The sequence below is a fragment of the Phoca vitulina genome, unplaced genomic scaffold (genome assembly GCF_004348235.1).
Source record: "Phoca vitulina isolate PV1807 unplaced genomic scaffold, GSC_HSeal_1.0 scaffold71, whole genome shotgun sequence".
NCBI lineage: Eukaryota > Metazoa > Chordata > Mammalia > Carnivora > Phocidae > Phoca > Phoca vitulina.
In genome coordinates this window covers 10,507,827-10,527,143 of record NW_022589774.1, presented here as the reverse complement: position 1 = coordinate 10,527,143, position 19,317 = coordinate 10,507,827, and the positions used below count along the sequence as shown (strand labels likewise).

At 42.2% G+C, this 19,317-nt stretch overlaps 1 protein-coding gene across 2 annotated transcripts in view; it reads right to left on the bottom strand.

Moving 5' to 3' along the window:
• The window catches only part of RGL1 (ral guanine nucleotide dissociation stimulator like 1), a 231,790-nt gene that overhangs the window by 91,087 nt on the left and 121,386 nt on the right, over positions 1 to 19,317 (bottom strand). The window lies entirely within an intron of this gene.

The window sequence follows — 19,317 nt, the reverse complement described above, 5'->3', positions numbered from 1 at the left end:
ACTGGGGAGGGTATGTGTTCTGGTAAGCGCTGTGAACTGTGCAAGAATGTTGAATCTCAGATCTGTACCTCTGAAACAAATAATGCAATATATGTTAAGAAAGAAAAAAAGAAGAAGAAGAATGTAGCAGGAGGGGAAGAATGAAGGGGGGGAAATCGGAGGGGGAGAAGAACCATGAGAGACGATGGACTCTGAAAAACAAACTGAGGGTTCTAGAGGGGAGGGGGTTGGGAGGATGGGTTAGCCTGGTGATGGGTATTGAGGAGGGCACGTTCTGCATGGAGCACTGGGTGTTATGCACAAACAATGAATCATGGAACACTGTATCTAAAACTAATGATGTAATGTATGGGGATTAACATAACAATAAAAAAAATTAAAAAAAAAAAAAAAAAAAAAAAAAAAAAAGAAAGAAATGCTTCTTCAAGGACTAAAAGGCAACTTGGAAGAGGGTACGACGTGCAGGCGGCGGCCAGGCTAGGATTGGACTGAAGAGCTAATGCTTTGTAGCTATGTCTTAACTGGAGAGGAAATAGAGCATTTTTCAAACCAACTCATGGGATTTGATGGGCACCTAGCAGGTAGTGAGAAGTCCACACTCATTCATTTTGCCAAGAAAGCATGAGAGGTAGCCCCCGCAGACTCCTCCATAGCCCCAGCCTCTCGCTAATTCCACACCTCTGGTCAAAGGCCTCTGAGACTAGGAAGGAAGGAACCTTTCATATTTATTTCCGGCGGAGCTGGAAGGAAGTTGTTTGGGGTTTGAATGCGGAAACGGAAAAATCCAATTTTTAAGAAAGCGGTACAGCTGGCCTTTGAACAAGACAGGTCTGAGCTGTGGCGGGTCCACTTCTGTGCGGAATTCTTTGATTAATACAGCACTGTAAATGATTTTCTTAATAAGCTTTTCTTTTCTCTAGCTTACTTTATTAGAAGAATACGATATATAATACAGATGACATATAAAATATGTGCTATCCACTGTTTATGTTATCAGCAAGGCTTCCAGTCAACAGTAGGCTGTAAGTAGTTAAGTCTTGGGAGAGTCAAAAGTTATACACAGATATTCAGCTCTGTGGGTGGTCAACGCCCTTAACCCCTGTTGCTGTTCAAGGGTCAGCTGAACATTTAAATCACATAATAGCAATCCTACACGGGGAAATGTAATGTTCAACACAGAAGGAATTGTTTTCCCAATGAGGGGCCTTTTAAACACTAGTATTTTGAAAGCTTTATTTATCTGCCGGGAATGTTTCTGAAATGTGTTATTTTTCGGCCTTCAGAAGTAGAATGTCCTAAGCGTAATTTAACCTTTCATTCATAGCTCAGCAGGCCACCAACGTTGCAAGGGACTAGAGCACCTGCCGCCGGGGACACTGAGCTAGAGACTAGGGCTTATTCCAAACTAAATGATCCCAAATACCTACACCTTCCTAGTTCACATGCATGTATAATCACCTTTACTTTCTTACACTCATTTATTCAACAAATACGTATTGTGTCTTCTACCTGCGAGGTGCTGTTCTAGACTCTGGGAAGGCAGCAGGGGGAGAAACAAGCAATACTCAACGCATGGAACCTGCATTCTAATGCAGGAGAGAGGCAATCAATCAATAACAAATAAAAGGGTATACTAGACAGTTGTTAAGAGGCAAGACGGGGTCCACAACAGGGGTGGGGGATGAGGGGGTGCAATTTAAATGAGTAGTTAAAGAAGGCCTCACTGAGAGGTGACATCTGAACAACCTACCACTGGGATAGTTTTCGTCTTATGGGCATGTCTGCCTCACTCTCTTTCAAATGTGCCACATCTACTCAACTGTAAACAAAAACCTTTATTATGACTATATATAAATAAGCTAACTTTGCTAAGGAGTTAACATGGTATGTATTAAGAATGATGGCCCTTCCTCCAGAGTGAGCTATTTGGGTTACTCAAAGAACTTTTTCATTAACTTTCAGTTTTTAAATCTGCTCTGGAAAGTTGAAATAACCAAAAGCGAGAGGGTGTTACTCTTGTTTCTTAGGGTACATAAGCCTCTAAACATCTGAAAACGTTGGCCTCCCCTGTATCCTATGATAACCAACTAGCCTGCTTCTCCCCCTTACCTCTCTAACTGTGCTTTTTCTGCCCCCTGGACTAACTGCTCTCCACCTTCTTGCTTCCTGAGTGTGCGTTATGCAGGCTTGGCCCTCAGCCTCCTTCCATTTTCCATATCACTCTTTCTTACTGCTTCACTCACCTATGTGTGAATGGTACCCAAACGCATCTCTCTGATCCTGAATCTCTTCCAATCAGAAAACTGCCCCATCATGCCATGTCTGAACTTGAAATCAGCATGCCCCACCAGTACCACAAAGAAGCTCTTCCTCCCAGCATCCCTGTTTCTGCTAACGACACAACTATTCTCTCAGAACCGTCTCTGAATCCCCCTTCTCACTGTACAAGTGGGCACCATGGCTTCCTTCAATCACCAATGCTCTGCTGATTGAAGGAAGTAAAAACAGCTATTATTCCAGAAACGATCGTGATCGCTAATGAAAACTGATTGCTGTAGACTGTATAGAAACCTTGGGAGAAAGGGATTCTGTTCTCCTAGAAGCGTCAGAGAGCTGGCCCAGGTGTTAGGAAAAGAATGCTTTTTCAAAGTTAGCATAAACCTCTAACAGGGAAGAGGATTCAAGAAAGGTAGGACAAATATTCCAAATATGAAATAAAAGAAAGAAAGCAACTAAAGAGGTCAAGGATTTCCAAGTGACTGGAGGTAGAAAGAAGGCCCCGGGCTTAAGGCTGTCTACTTAGGGTAGCACAGATCGAAAAGCATGGCCCCATGAAAAGATAACAGTCATAATGAACTGAGTCTTGTGAAAATGGTACGGTCAAGTAAAAGAGCTTTTTTCAGCTGTATTGGGAGCAAGAATGAGGAAGGGAGGAGGCTCATTGCTAATGGGGGTTAATGCTAACTGATAACAGAAAAGAGAACTACTTCACTCCTCTTATGCGTCTATCTTCGCTATCAAAGAAAAGAATCTTCAAACTGGAAAGGGTAGGACCAACATGGTAAAGAGGAAACTAGAGCCCAAGATAGAGAAGGTGATAATAAGAAAGCACTTAGTTAGCCCTTTAAGTAATTTCGTGTCTCCAGAGCCAGAGAAGCAATCTGAAAAGGCACTGAAAGATCCAGCAGATATGATCATAATATTAATGAGTGGAATCTTCACAGAAGCACAGAACCATAGAAGTGTCTAAAGACTGGCAACAAGAAAACACACCAATTTTCAGACAGAAATTAAGGTAGACTGGAAACAATGGACTGGTTGGCCCGCCAACCATTGTTGCCAATATCCCAGATGGTTTATAAGCCATGATCGCAAGGAGCAAACATAAATCATGAGGAAAAAAATCATATCAAACTAACTTTCCATCTTGTTCTGACCCTAGGCAAGTAACATGGAATGCTCCAGACATGTTCACAGACTCAAAACACCATTCTACCAGCTCTCCCCTTAGATCTTTATAAATATGATGGAGCTCTATGAGTTGAACAGATGTAGAGTTGACTAGATGTGTATCCAAACCAAATAGTCAAGGGATGCGAACTGGGGAAGCAATGTGAACTCTGAAGCATTGCTAGGAGTGGAGAATGTCTCCAGAAAGAGAACACGGTTTTGTCTTTGGCCATGTTGATTAAATCATGTTAGCAAATGACATAGGTAATTATATAAAACCTTATTAAAATGAATTGAAAGTCAGCTGATACACTGACTTACCAAATCAGAATTTTAGAAGATTTTGAAAAAGCTAGAAAAAACTAGCTACAACTAACAAAATTGTACTTCACAAAAATACGTATTTTTTACATTTAGATTTTCTTAAATCAACTCTCCACGTACAGGTTAAATGAGACATAGTTTAACAGCAATTAACATTACAAAACTAAAAAGACCAAGGAATCTTAGCTGATTATAGGTCATGAGTATAATACATCTGCAAAGAGAACTAATTTAAGAAATTTTTTAAAAATGAACACTCCTAATATTAAAACGAACGATAGAAAATTGCCAGTATTCAACCATTTTTAACTTTATAAACACGGCAATCTCATTTGGGTTGACCTAATGCAAGATTACATGTGATGTCACAAGAGAAGTAGAGTGTGCTGGAGTTCAGAAAAGGATAATTTACCACCATTTGGGCGACTGGAGTGGATTCACAGGAGTAGTGGCATGTGAGCTGGAATTTGAGTGATGGCTAGGATTTAAACAGAAGAATATTTGGGGAAAGGAAGGCATTTCAGACAGAGGCAACAGTGGGGGAAAAAGACTCCAGGGCAGGGAAGTAGCCTTGTTAGGTTAAAGTGGGGAGCACGTAAATGTAGGACCCAGGAAATAACATTAGAGGGGGGGTTGGAACTAGACCTTAAAGACCCTCCAATCCACCATGATCAGTGCTCTAAAATTCTGTGATTTTCCCACAACGGCCAAGCGCAAATATTTGGCACCTAGTATGAGCTCATATTTAAATGAACAATTGAATGAATGAATGAATGAATGAATGGACTGATTTGTGATAAGTACAGAACAACAAGAGGTTGACATAAACACAGTTCCTTACTGCCAACTCAGTCTGTTGTTGGAATTACAGTACTTTCCGTCTTGAAAGTCATTTCATCTAACTCCCTCAAAATTTCTGGGTGACTAGCAACAGGACTGGAAATACTCAAGCAAAATAAAGGCAAAAGGCTGCCTGGCCCTCCGCCAGTTCCTACGGTAATCTAATTCACCAGGGCAAAAATCTCCAAAAAAGATTTCGGTTCAATAACTCCTAAGTATTGTGCTTTTGGACTCTTTCCTGAAAGTGATGCCATCTAAGTCTACAAGTTTCAGAAACAAATGTTTGGTGGCTTTTGTGGGCAATTGTTTTTAAAACATCAAGCATGGCTAAGGTATAATTTTAAAGAATCTGGCTCCAGGAGAAAATGCTGAAGCATTAGTCACGTGTCTTACATTTCTTCCTCTTGCCTGCCAGATTTTTTTTTTTTTTAATTAAGAAAGGAAAAATGGGTCAGCCCCAAAGAATTTTTACAACTTTCAGAATAAATACAAGGCCCATGCAACCCCATAAACTTCATTTTTGGAGCCTTTCCCCTGCTCCTCTCTCTGTGGCTTTCGGGGTCCTTTATTTAGAACCCAGTCACAGACAAGCACCCTGGTAACTGCCCACCCCCCCCCATCTTGTGTACTGTAAGGACATGTTTTCTCTCAGGAGGGAAGAGGACTGGTGTGGTCCTAGATTGCAGTACAGCCTCTTCTGATTTCCACAGGACATGGTGGGTGGAAGATCTAAGGGCCAAAGAGAAACCTGTCCAACCCAGCTTGGCTCCAAGGTCATTAAGAAACCACCCTGCTTCTTAGAAAGTATCACCACCCACCAAGGAGACCATTTTGAGGAAGTTTCTAGAAGAAACTAATCAGACAAAGTCACTCCCAGCTCCAGGGACACTTTATTGCTGGGCAACACAGGTCCTGACGTCAGATGGCAGAATGGCAGCCGTCCTTAGTTGACCCTTCCCTTTGGGCTGGTCCTGAGTAGCTACTGCTTTTTGGATGAGCCCTCATGCTCAGATTTACTTTGATGCTGGGTCTGGTTTAGTTGAAAAGTTCTAGAAGAGCTTCCACCAACCAGACCTGAAATCTACATGGTATTCATGGTACCAACCTGTCCTCTTACAGAGCAGACCAGGCCTCCTGGTAATGCTTTAAATTAAGCTGGACCACCCTAGAACAGTGATTTTCAACCTTTTTAATGACAATTCATAGCAAAAAGAAAAGATACGTTTTACAAGTGACTCAGTAAACACATACATGTATTTAAAACAAGAAGTTTCAGAATAATACCATTCTGATATTTTCTATTCCGTTCTGTTCCAATTTTAAAATACCAATTTTTGACCCACTGAATTGATTTCAGAACACACTAATAGGGCGCCTGGGTGGCTCAGTTGGTTGAGCGACTGCCTTCGGCTCAGGTCATGATCCTGGAGTCCCGGGATCGAGTTCCGCATCGGGCTCCCTGCTTGGCAGGGAGTCTGCTTCTCCCTCTGACCCTCCTCCCTCTCATGCTCTCTGTCTCTCATTCTCTCTCTCAAATAAATAAATAAAATCTTTAAAAAAAAAAACAAAAAAAAACACTAATAAACTACATCCTGTGTTTTTAAATGTGAGGCCCTAGAACAACTGACAGATAGAAATATAATGCCAGTCACAATATGTAATTTTAAATTTGCTAGTAGCCACATTTTAAAAAAAGTAAAAAGAAACAGATGAAATGAATTTTAACAATATATTTTATTTAATACATTATATCAAAATATTACCATTTCAACATGTGATCACTATAGAAACTCACTGAGCTATTTTACATGATGGGTTTGCATGCACAGAGCATTTCAATTTGGACTAGCCACATGTCCAAATGCCCAATAGGCACCTGTGGCTAGTAGCTACCATATTGAATAGTGTAGCCCTGGAGAGTTCTGGCCCCACACCCCAGAGCAGAGCACACAATGGTGTTCAGCAGAAGAAAGGGGTGCGTTCCACTCCTCACGTGCCCTCACCTCATTGTACTATCAGGCTCCTCGTAAAAGCCACAGTCCTGATAAAGGATAGGAGATTTCACAGGAAAAAGGACAGAAATGAAGCTCGTTAACCAATAACAGATAGGCACTATCACCTTGAAACTCCTCAAACACAAAGTCCAAATGCAGTTTTTTGTGACATGAGAAATAGAACAAATGTCACAAAAGATTCAAACTAGAAAGTAACTTCTAGAGAATTTGTTCTGAAAAATATATCTTGCTGATTACAAAACTGAATAAATAGCAGGACTGCAACTATGTGGACAAAGACTAGAAGATAAAGAGCCAATGTATAAACAACTGTGTTATAGCGGTAGGATTATGATCCTTTTAAAAAAATATATGGATAATGATGTTGCATCACTTTTTTAAGAATAACTTTAAGAATTGCTTAAAAAGGTGCTTCCTTCTGTCCAAAGCAAACATAGATGCCATCGAATCCCTATACACAGAAAAAGGTGAGGAAAGCATGCTCCGTAAAAAGGCAAGAAAGATCAGAAGCAGTCAGAAGATTTGCTCTTACCAGAGCCAATGACACCAGGAGAGTGAATGAAAACACCTAACAACAGCTAGAATCCTGAAAACTTCCGGCATAGGCTTTGCATTTTGCTTGAAGTAGAAATTCAAGAGTTAAGAATGTAAGACCACAGAGAAGAGGAAAGTTGGAGAGGGTAAGAGAGCAAAGGGAGTTGAGTTTTACTTGTGAACACTGAAAAGTATACAAATAATATGTTTATATAATAACATATAATTTACTTCACATATTTTTCCCTTTTTGCCAGTGAATCCTGGTAAGGAACAGCACAGCCGAGAGAGTGCCCTACACAACAAGCCTGCCACAAAGATCTCAGACAGCCTTCATCATGATGTGCATAACCCTAGTGGTCATGTGCATGGAGGGTGTCAGATCCTTTTACAAAAATGTGTTGCACAGAGCATAGCCAAATTGGCTTGACACTGGGTCAATGCAAGCTTGAAGCAAATTGGAACCATCAGATTAAGATATAATAAGATATGTGAAAACCCTAAGTAAAATAACTTTGAAATCCAAAGAGAAATTGCATTCCCAAAAGTCTATCTTTGACCCGTAACTCAAACCTGTATGTCACCACAAAATTTATGGATTAACTCTAAATATCACGTCATCCCATCTATAGAGGTCACCATCACAGTTAAGTCAAGTTTTGTAAGATTGTGAAATGTGTCCATCAAATAATGATAACAAAAATGAGGCAAAAGCAGCATCTTCCTTTTTCATTGTGCCATTTGGTGACACATAAAATAGAAATTAAATCTAGCTTACTTATTTAATATTTTTCCTTTTTGTTTCAAAATATAAGATTTACAACATCACCAAATGGCAAAAAAAAATAAAAAAGAAGTCATAAAGATACATGTTTTATAATAGAAGTAAGGCCAAACAATTTATAAGGTGCTTACTGGGTACCAAGTGTGGCTCAGACATGGTCCCAGGTGATGGGAGTACAAAGACTGATTCAACGGGGTCCCCACCCCCGAAGCACACAAAGGAACAGGGCAGAGAGGAAAAAAATAAATAAAAGGATATGTTGTGATAAGTGCTATAAGAGAGCTTTTGGTAAAGTGCTAAGGAGACCCAGATGAAAGGGTAATTATCCCAGAAGAGGGATCAGGAAGGGTAGAAGAGTAAAGATGACATTTGAGCTGGGACTTGAAAGGTAAGTGGGAGTTCATCAGTCAGTCAATCAGGGAACAGAAAAGCACTACAGGCTGATTCAGCGGCAGAAGCAGTGACAGGAGGGTGACAGAGCTGCTCAGAAACATGGACGTCACTAGGGATAATGAAATCTACAAGTCTGGATTCTCCAGGAGGGATACAGCTAGTTCTTTTCTTGGAGATATATCCACATAGGGAGCTGGGGCGACAAATGGAAGGAAATCTTTTAACCCTTCATCAGCCCTGTTGCTGGAACTCTCAGCGAAACAGGGAGTTCAGGTTAGGACTGGGGGCTGCTATCAGAGCTGCTGCCCACCTGCACTTTTTGGCCCAGCCATCTAAAGTTGTATACGGGCTAAACCCTCAAGCAGACCCTCATCTGTGGATGGTCTAGGTCAACACTGGGTAGAAAGTCATTTTTGTAAAGAATATCATAATCCTCCAACTCTAGCCAAAGAATGTTCACGAAGAAACATTTTCATCAACTTTAACTCCCTGAGAAACGCTTCTGTGGGAGCGCAATGACTGCCGATCCCTCTGGGATGCCCACACCAGCGAGTTGGAAGAACGCTGCTTCCTGGGGTTCCCCTGATCACGGAGCCACTGCTTTGCACGTAGATGAATATTAAACTTGCACCTTGAAGTCAGTGCCCAAGAGTTCCTTCTCCTTCAGCACCATACACAGAGTCAGCAGATGTGGGGAGAAGTCAGTGTTTGTCAGTGACACTTAACGTGAACAAAGCACTTGCTCAGCATCTTTGTACAAGAGATTTAATTTTCATTTAGAGCTCTGAGTACAAGGGTCAGTTAGTCCATAAGTCAGCTGAGAATGGGTGCTAATAACAGGGAATGGGTGCAGGGGTTTGAGTATCTTGAGAGAGGAGGAAAGGATCTTCAGATGCTCAGGGGGAACCCTATATGAATAGAAGAAAGGTCAGCTTCATGTGCAAGCAGCCAGAGACCCTGGAGACTATTTTTAATCCAGAAGGACAGGAAGGAACAGGAACAACAACAAAAAAGGAACTCACCCAGGAGACATGGAAAGCAAGAAGGAAGTAACAGTAACAAGCAAATGGAAAGGAAGTGAGAAAAAAAGATCTGAAAACTAAAATTGTATTCCTAACAGGGAAGCCAGGAACGTTGTAGGAAAGGCTGAAAGAGGAGAAAAACAGAAAGTAACAATAGGACTACTCAGAGGAAGTATTTTAAATGCCTAATCTTATGAGGGTCAGTGTGGGTCGGCTGGTAACATTCTTGCCTCTGGCATTAGGTCATGAGTTCAAGTCCCACATCAGGATTTGGCCTCAAACCAAGCTTTGATTTTCCAGCAGCTCTGGAAGGCTGGAAGCATTTTCCATTCCTTGGTGCATTAACTTTACCACCCTGCTCTGCACCAAATTAAAAGTACCAGAAAGAAAGGGAGAATCAAAGAAAACTAACAGCCATTATCTCAAAAAAAAAAAAAAAAAAAAGATACTGGAGAGAATAAGGAAAGAAAGAGAAAGAAGAAAGTTTTCATTTTCATATGTAAAATATTCACTGCATTTGTCTTTAGACTCCTGTGAATATGGGGTATTTATGTCCCCACATCCAAACTATAGCGAGAAGCCCTGTCTACCTTTTCAATGCACCTACAAATCCAGGAATATCAATGGCGATAGCAGAGGAAACACTACTCCTTGCTGAACATGAAGATATCATTAAGTAAACAGCAAGTGGGGAGAAAAAAATATAGAAAAGATTCTCTCTGGGATGAGGGAAGAAAAGGAGGACTAATGAACAGACCATATGCCCATCGAGCACTTAGGCTGTGAGGAAAGAGAGAGAGAAAAAAAAATGACTTTAGGTTAAATAACAACAAGAAGACTACCCTTATATTTGTATAATTATTTACATATTAAAAAGTACTTTTATACATTAACTCAGATGATCCTGACAAAACCTACAGGCAGAACGAAAAGCAGGTATTTGCCCCACGTCACAGGTAAGGGAAGTGAAGATTTAAAAAGCCACGAGACACTCTGAAAATCACAACCTCAGGAGCAATTCAGCTCATTCCTAGTTTGGGGCTCAAGTACTACATTAGCTAATCGACGTGCGGTACAGTGGGAAATTTTTATCTTTATTTGAACTTCTGAAGTTGAATCCGGAACTTGAAATTCATGGGGCAAGCACAGTTTGCTAACATCCTAAGTTATGTCCAACAAAGAATGATCAGCATAATGCTTACCAATGTAGAAAAGTGGTTTCCTACCCTCCTGTTTTTTTCAGTCAGAAATAGCAAATATAATCTTTAAGTAGTAAAATATTTTTAAGGCATTAAAATAAGCACACCAACCAATTAACTATTTGGGAAAACTGGAGGAATTTAAAATGCAAAATATTAGAGCCCAAGTGATAATTGCCCTTCGCTGTACAGGCAGCCAGACGGAGAAAACACAATAGATATTGCTTCTAATAAACAAGGATTACCAAACACCGCCATGGTCCTTCCTCCCAGATGTGCAAAAGGAGAAAGTGATGTCAGGAACATGCCTTAAAGCCTTGCTAATGCTGCTTCTTACACAATCTGGTTTATATACAACCCCAGGCTTCGGGGGACTCGGGTAGGAAAGGCACCCATGCTTCTACAAGGTTCCACGGCAGGGTTCAAAAGAGGGCCCCGACAGTGGGGTCCCGATGAGAGCCCCACCCTCAGAGGGCGTCCCATAACCTAGGCACTGTGCCAAGCGCCTTATATACATGACTCAGTCACTCCTCACAGTCCTTCTGTCAGAAGGGACTGCTGGTGTCCTCTCTACGAGTGTAAGGATCGTCACGTCACAGCTCAAGCCCACGCCGCTCACACGTGGCACAGACGAGTTCTGAATTCAGGTCGGCCTGGCTCCAGAGCCCGGGCTCTCTCTTTTTCTGTTGTTAACCGAAGTACAGTTGACATACAATATTGCGTCAGCTTCAGGTGTACAACACCGTGATTCGACAATTCTGTACATTTCGAAAATGCTCATCACAAAAAGCATAGTGACCGTCTGTTATCCATACAAAGTTTTTACAATATGACTGACTAGTGGCTCTTCAGCAGTGCCCTACGACCTCCTTCAACCCGAGCTCCTGCTGAAAACACCCGTGAGAAGGAAGAGCGACCAGAAGGTGCCAGGTCCTGCCAAGGCTCCAACTGAGGAGAAAGAACCAGGTGCTAGCCCCCCAGCCGGGCCTTGATGGCTCCGGGCCTTGTTCATACTTGGGTAAGTCATTTTTAAAATAGATATTCTCATCATGCTGTGCCGCTGGGAGGAAGCAACATGGGGACAGAAGATGGCAAATGTTTTCCACGTGCTCCACAAACTAACAAAATGCTTCCGATTTCCTGAATTTTCTATTCAGGAGTGTCCGTTATCTCAATAAATAATTTCAAGTGTTGCAATTTTAAATGGAAAAATCATGACTGTAAAGCATTTTAAGCCAATATCTAATCCAGTTTTGATTATTTTTACTTATATCCATTAAATGTTCTTCTGTTAGATAAAAACTGTCCCCATTATTCTAGCCTCATCACCAGCAGCAACAGAAGTTATGTGCACGAGAAGGGCACATAACCAGGGGAAAGTGCTAGCAAGAGGGTTGCAAAGAGCCTCAGTTGATGCTACTTACCAAAGACATCCTACTTTTAGCAGAAAAGGTTTGCTTTTGCTTTTCCACAGCTTTCTCTAGAATTATGAAACTGGAAGGACTCAGCCTTGGCTTCGCTTTTATAAGAGAGGAGAATGGATATTTAAATCAGCAGGAAACAAAATAAAGGAAAAAGTTGAATTGCTCAATTCTTTGCTGAAAGGAGCAAACAAACAGAAAAACGTCTGGGAAAGTTTACATGGGACAAGATTAACTGCGTGGAAACGAATTCAAATGAACGGCCTACAGATGGCACAGGCAATTAAATGGGAGAAAATGTAGGGTAATGAGTCTGTGAGGATGGAAAAATATATAGAACCACTGACAACACACGATCTCACCCCCAACTACCACTGTTATTAGCCTTAGAAGTCACATACTGCAGGCCATAAAGGAGAACACGGCCTGGTGGAACCAAGTGAGGCAGGAACCCCAGCCATCAGAACACAATACGTACGCAGCCACATCCATGGAAAGGCACAGGTATTTCTCCGACGGCTAAGCCGAAAGGATCAGCAAGAGATGACGTGACTCCCTCTTTACAAGACTGACTGAGCTTCCTCCAAGGCGGAGTCTTCAACCTCATGTTGGAAGCTTGCCCTACCTTTATTCCTTCCTCCTTCTCTCTGTCTTTACTCTTTTTTTAAACTGAAGGCAGTTCCTAGACAGTGCAAGTTAATCACAAAAATGACACAATTAAGGGAAAACAAGCAAAACATGACAGGGGCAGGCTTTGAATAATTATATAGAAGAGGCCAAGGAGTGACATTCCAAAATGTGGGAAATCCTAAAAAGTTAAATGTGAAAAGACATCTTAATGTAGACCGTGTGTGTGTGTGTGTGTGTGTGTGTGTGTGTGTGTGTGTGTAAGAGAGAAAGAGAGATTTTTTCTTGTACATGAGTGGAATTCACAATCAGACTGAGCCTCCAAGAGCAGTAATGCAGGGAACCAGGACAAACAGTGTCAGAGAGGGGTTAAAGTCAGCGAAGAGGGAGAGGAAAAAGGCCAAGACACCCAACCATAAAATTTCTTGTGTCTCTAACATGACAATTATAAGTTTAACTGCTGTTGTCTAAAATACAGCTCTATAATCATAGTCCTGTGGGTCCCATATTTACTCTCTCTCTCTCTCTCTGTGGCCTACAGATTTAATTTGTTTAGTTTGTAGGGAAACAGAAGACTTAGAAAGAAAGAGAGAGAGAGAGAGAGAGAAAGGAAGAAACCACCAGCTCTTCAAAGTTCTCTGGACTCTGAGAATCACGCACGGCTTGCTGCCTTGCTCACTGTGAGCCCAAGATCTTGTCTCTGGACATGACCTATCAGGCACGCCTGGGCCTGGTTATTCTGCAGGGCCTTCTGACAGGAAAGAAGGCATCTGCTAGCATACACACAGAGGAAGCCTGACCGGAAGTCCCCAGGACATCTCACCCAGTGAACAGAGGGTGACGTGGATCCCAGCAAGCCCAGTTTTTGACAAGCTCTTTGAAGCCAGGGTGCCTGAGATCCTTGCCTGTCAGGTCTCCCATCCCCCACTCCCACCCTCTGTTCTGCTGCCATTCAGGTCCTTGTCCCTTTCCTCACTTTACCTCCACATTAGCCTCCTCCCCCTCCCACGTCCCAGTCTGGCTATCCTTCAGAGTGCGTCCAGCCCTCAGGTGTCAGTCATCTTGTTAAAATGCAGATCTGGCCATGCCACTCTGCTTAAAGCCCTTCCGTGACTAACTAGCATTCAGGATGGAGCGAATCCCATAGCTTAGCCCAGGATGGAGCTCAACTCTGGAGATAGCCACACCCATCAGCAACCCAGGCATGAGCTAGCTGACTCAAACACAGATGAAAGACTCCCAGGGACATGACTGAGCCTTTCTCACTAGCCTCCTTTCCTGTCACCTTCCCACCAGGTGTCCTTCCCTCTTCCCCACACTGAGCCCCACACAGTGCTCTCACCTCCGGCCTCCATGCTTCCCCCCACCCTGTGCTGACTGGAATGCCTGCCTCCAATGCCCACACTTCCTTTAACTCCAGCTCTTTACTAAAGAGCCCTCTCTTCCATGCAGCCTTCCTGGAGTGCCCACTCCCCACCTCCCACCTGATTTTCGTGCCCTCCTCCGGGGTTCCCCTAGCACACAGATTTCTCGCGTGGCACTGATCATACTTACCTCAATATGCTGTAATCAGTTTACGTTTCTGTCTCCCCTACTCCCTGGAAGTTCCTTCAGAATGAGTTGTGTTTTGTTTTAGTTTGGATTCCCAAGACTTAACATGGTACTTGGCATAATGTAGGTTTTTGATGAATAAAGGAATACTATCGAAGGCAAGGTTAGCTGACTCAAACACAGATGACAGAATCATACAAACAGATGAGCAACAGCAGTGAGGAAGTTCATACTGGATGTGTTTACTAGCAAAGGGCCCAGAAACTGCCAAAAACTCCAGACTCCAAATCACTCTGGAGATAGCCACACCCATCAGCAACTCAGACATGAGCTAGCTGAGCTTTTCCAGTGGAATGAAGCAACATTTGGTATCTTCCCCCCATTTAACCAAAACTTTCCTTGCTCTGTTTACAGAAATCTTTTTTCTTTCCATATCATGAGATATGACATCATGGTATACCATGGTAGAAATTTTAATGTCTTACTAATTTTAGCTTACTATTGTATATTTTAACATAAAATGTGTAAGACAGTCACTGTAAGATTCTGATTATTTAGGAGGGGGATGTGTAAAAGAAACATATACCATGGACAAAGGAAACTGAAATAAGTAGGACAGGGCAATGACAAATTCCAGCAAGGCACTCAAGGAGAAAAGCACAGTATTTACCATATTGCTCTCCTTTTCTTTTTCTAAATTGAAAACTTCAAGAAACTTTCTCTTTATAATTATACAGAAATAAGAACAAAATATGTTTATAAGACTGACCTAACAGAATGTATACTTTAAGTATAAGGAGTTAATGTACCTCTTACATTTGTATTATTATGTATTTGACAGGGGTAGACGTGTATTTGGAACTCAGCTGAGTAGTCCCTTGAATTGCTGAACTGAACTGGATATTCTTAATTGCAGGCTGAATACCCCTCACCCAGATCCCTACAGATTTTAAAAACAATGAAAGGATCCAACATCATAATGATACCTCGGGCACTTGAAATTGACAACATTTTCTTGATCGGTGCAGGTTACCATATAGTGGATTATTTCAGAAACAGTTCCCAAGGTCAAAAGGAAAAAGATCAGTTGATTCGGCTACAGATGGCTGCTAAATTTTGAAATTTACTTTCTAAAGCCTAAATTCAACACTCTGATAGACAGGAATAATGCAACCCAAGGGCCTGTTTTCCTAGATGAAAACAAGGATGACCAACTGTAAACTTAGGGCTCCTCTAGGGCTTAGCTCCTTACAATTCTAAAATCCCGCTCCTGAGCTTTCCAACCACACACAGTTGTAATGCTTGCCAACACTTTTTAACTCATGCATTGCCTTTCTTTCTTCAATATTCAGCAGTAAGACAAGTACAACAGGGTCTCTTGCTTTTAAAAGGTACTGGGGAAGTGTATAGTTAATTCACTGCTGTGAATTTTTTCCTTAAAATGAATAATCACTACCTTTGTTTGTGCCCCGCTTTGTTCCGGAAAGAATGTAAGATAGCTATAATCATTACCTAATTGATTTTTCTCGCTCCCACACACCCCTCCTCTTCTTTGTAAGCTAACATCTTCATGCTGATTGTGTTTTAAATGAGGAGCAACCACACATTCATACGTATCAAGACAATATTAGTGTCCCAAAAAGGGAAGAAGTTCAGTCTATTCATTCAACAAATACTGAGTTTCTGCCAACTAGATGGCCACGGTTCCCACTTCACCAAGTTTACAGTCTAGTGAGGGATAGAAGCAAATAACCAGACAATCACAACAGAGTGAGCTAAATACATGACAGAGAAATAGAGAATGCTTCTGGAACCTGCAGAAGGGGCATCTCCTCCAGACTTGGGAGATCAGAGAACCTTCCCATAAGTGAAGTTAGCTGAAAACTTGAGGAACCGTAGGCTATTTGAAGGTAATATGATAGCAACACCACCAAAACACCAGATAGAGTCAGTCCAAATAGTTTATCCCAGTGAGAGTCAACTTCTTGATCCAGATGTGACAAGTGGTCATCTTGCTGCTGCACCCAGACAACTCATGGACTGGCCACAATTCATCCCAAACACTAGGTTCTATAACAGGTTTCCAGTTCCCTTTATTTCTAAATATATTCTGCTTTCTCCTGTCCTAGTTCACTGTCTTTACCAGCCTCCCAACAATCAAGCATTTCAACTCAACCCAACAAGGGCCTATGTGGGAGACAGGGTGATAGATAAAGGACACAGGGAGGGGAGGAACTGGGGCCCCACCTCAAGAACCACATAACCACAGAACCATAAAACTGAGAAAAGCCATGTGACCACCCACTGACCATACCACTCCCCACAAACCTTGCTGAGGTCCCCTAGCGCTACCAATCCTGCTTGAGAAACAAATATCCCCACTTTGAACTTATCTTAGGTTGGACGCATTTCTCTGTACCCAGCATCTGTTATATTCTAAAGACAGCAGACTGGGCTCCAGCCACCAGAGCCCCTTCCCTAATAGTTGGATCCTCATCCTCTGTCCATTTGAGTATTCTTCCGAAAATGGTACATTTCCTGTGTCCAGAGAATACGGATGTTTTCTTAAATCATTTCTACATATCACTGTCAATATAAAACCACAACACTGAGACCAAAGAAAAATAACAAGTTTTGACCATTTGCTCTTCCAGAAATCACTGGACATTCTACAAGCTGATTGAATGGTTGGATGGAATTACTTGCTCATGTCCCTTCCAATCCAGAGACTTTATGATCCTACGACATAATTGCAGCCATTTCTCCTTAAGGGCTATAGCTAGGAAAAATGATCCCAGTGTACGAAGTTATTGTAGAGGGAGAATCGGGTCAGCATTTCAATAATACTTGGCTTTTTGAAGTTGTCCAACATAACCTCACTGGTAACAGGCAAAACCGCAGCTGCAGAGAGAAGTAAATGCAGCCTGGGCCATACTCAGTTGTATATTTTACAACCAAAGGCGGAGGGTTTTACTTCAAAAGATCAATGAAACACAAAATTGAACAAACAAATAAAAAAAAAAAGAATGTTCTAAATGTTTTGGATTGTATGATACTTCCCGTCTAAGGATGTGTAATTATTTTTGCTATCCTTTCCAAACTGAATCTTAATTACGTTTTGAGATCCGAGTAGCAGAAAATTCAAAACTTGTGCTCAGTCTTTAAGGGGTTTTGAAAAAGCCTTATAGATATGTAACAAGACCTACGCCCACCCTCATGCACTACAGAACCTCATACATCTCTTTGGTGCTCCACACTTTACACATCCGAGTTTCTCACTAAGATACATATCTTCACAACAAATGTCTCAACTTGTGGTTCAAACTACCATTCAGAGCGTCAAGAAGAGAAAGTCCCATCACTCAAGTCCTGCACCAGGTGTCACATCCAGGCAAAAAGTACGCCATATGCACCTTTGGTCTTCTGAGCCAATGTTCTCTTCCACTCTCATGGGAAACAGCCAGAAGGTTCCAGGCAGTTCCTGACTACAAGGAACTAACCAACTGGGTTCGAATCCAACCTCTACCACTTCCGAGGTGTATGACCCTGGCAAGCAATTTAACCTCTCTAGGCATTAATTTCTTTATGTGGGGGGGAAAAAAAAATAATCACAACACCACCTTCCTCATAAGATTATTGACATATTTCAGTAATACCCTCACCTCACCTCAATCTCTAGTTCACTCTAAAACTGGTTGCTTTGGAGAATTTTGAAAGGGCTACTGGAACATAGGAAAACAAATATGGAGAAGCCACTCAGTCCTAAAAAGAAGGGTTTTGTAATTACTATGGCTCAATTGGTTGAGTCACATTTAATTAAGTCTGGAATTTCCAAGGACAAAAAAAAACAGAGCTTCCCAACAGGACACCTAAGATAAGAAAACAAGTGGGATCAGAGCTGGAAAGTTCTTAAGAACATGCTGTTGAGGGCCGGGGTGGTAGCCACAAATCACACTTTGTTGCACTGGAGGGTAAGGGACAGATTCTTCTACCAACCAGAAGAAATCTTTTCACGTTGTCCTCCCTCTCAATATCTCAGTACTACTGCTAAATCCAGGGTGAACCAACTCTTAACTGTATAAATCTGAGAATGCTGAGTGGGGGAGAGAAGAGAAGCAGAGTCCAGTGAACAGAACGGTCAGTGAGAATCATGAAATAACTGTGAACATCTCAATGAACCACACTTTGTGGGTTTGGGGCCTACAGAGTTAACCCCTCCATTTCCCCATAACTTCTTCACTCATGGCTGTTGTGTTGGCTGAAAACTAAAACTGTCACCCAAGCAACATCAGTCTCCTCAGAAAGAGAGGAACAACCCAGCATCAGGAAATACAATGACCCTTTCCAAGGCAGCTGGTTTAGAACTTGTAAATCATTGTGAAACACCAAGACAGGCCAAACCACATCAATACCACATTTAAATAAAATGCATATACACAACCACCCAAAACAAAGAGATGACTCATCAGAACTCTAGTTCTGCCTTCCTTCCTTCCCTATCAGGTCTGCTGAGGATGCACCTAATGCATTTGAAAGTCATACTCTGAGTAAGGTACCTGCTTGATAAGTGAAGGCCTCCGGTTTTCAAAAAAGATTCCTACTTTTCCAGGCCACACCCACAGATGTCACTAACAGGTGACTGCCCTAGTGGGTGGCACCTCCGCCCAAAGTACAGAGCAGGAAAGGCCTGAGTTGAGGCAGCTGGGGAAGCCCAGAGCAGTGAAGGCCTGTGTCAGCAGACCAGCGAACCCACAGCGGAGAAGATCCCTGCTGCGGCCCATCCTGCCTGAAACTCAGGGGACTTACAAGTTACATGTTGCCTCTAGTCTCCATGTGAGGCCCTGGGCAGTTTTGTTTCCTGTCCGCCTTCACACCCTCCCTTTGAATGCTGCTCAAGCACTGAATTCTGTGAGACGCAAAGCCCGTGAAGATTGAATGCAAGTGCATAGTCTTCATTGCCCTCCAGTCCATCCCCTGTGAAGCCTGAGTGTGGCTCGAATGAGGCCAGGTGAAAGCACACTCCATCCCCTCTCTTCAGCCCATCCTGATCTTCTTCCTCAAGGCTTTCTGCGTCACCTCTCACTGCTCTGAGGATTACTTCTATCTCCAGATCGAGAATTCCTTTGTTCTTCCACAGGCTGGTATCTGCCCGAGGAG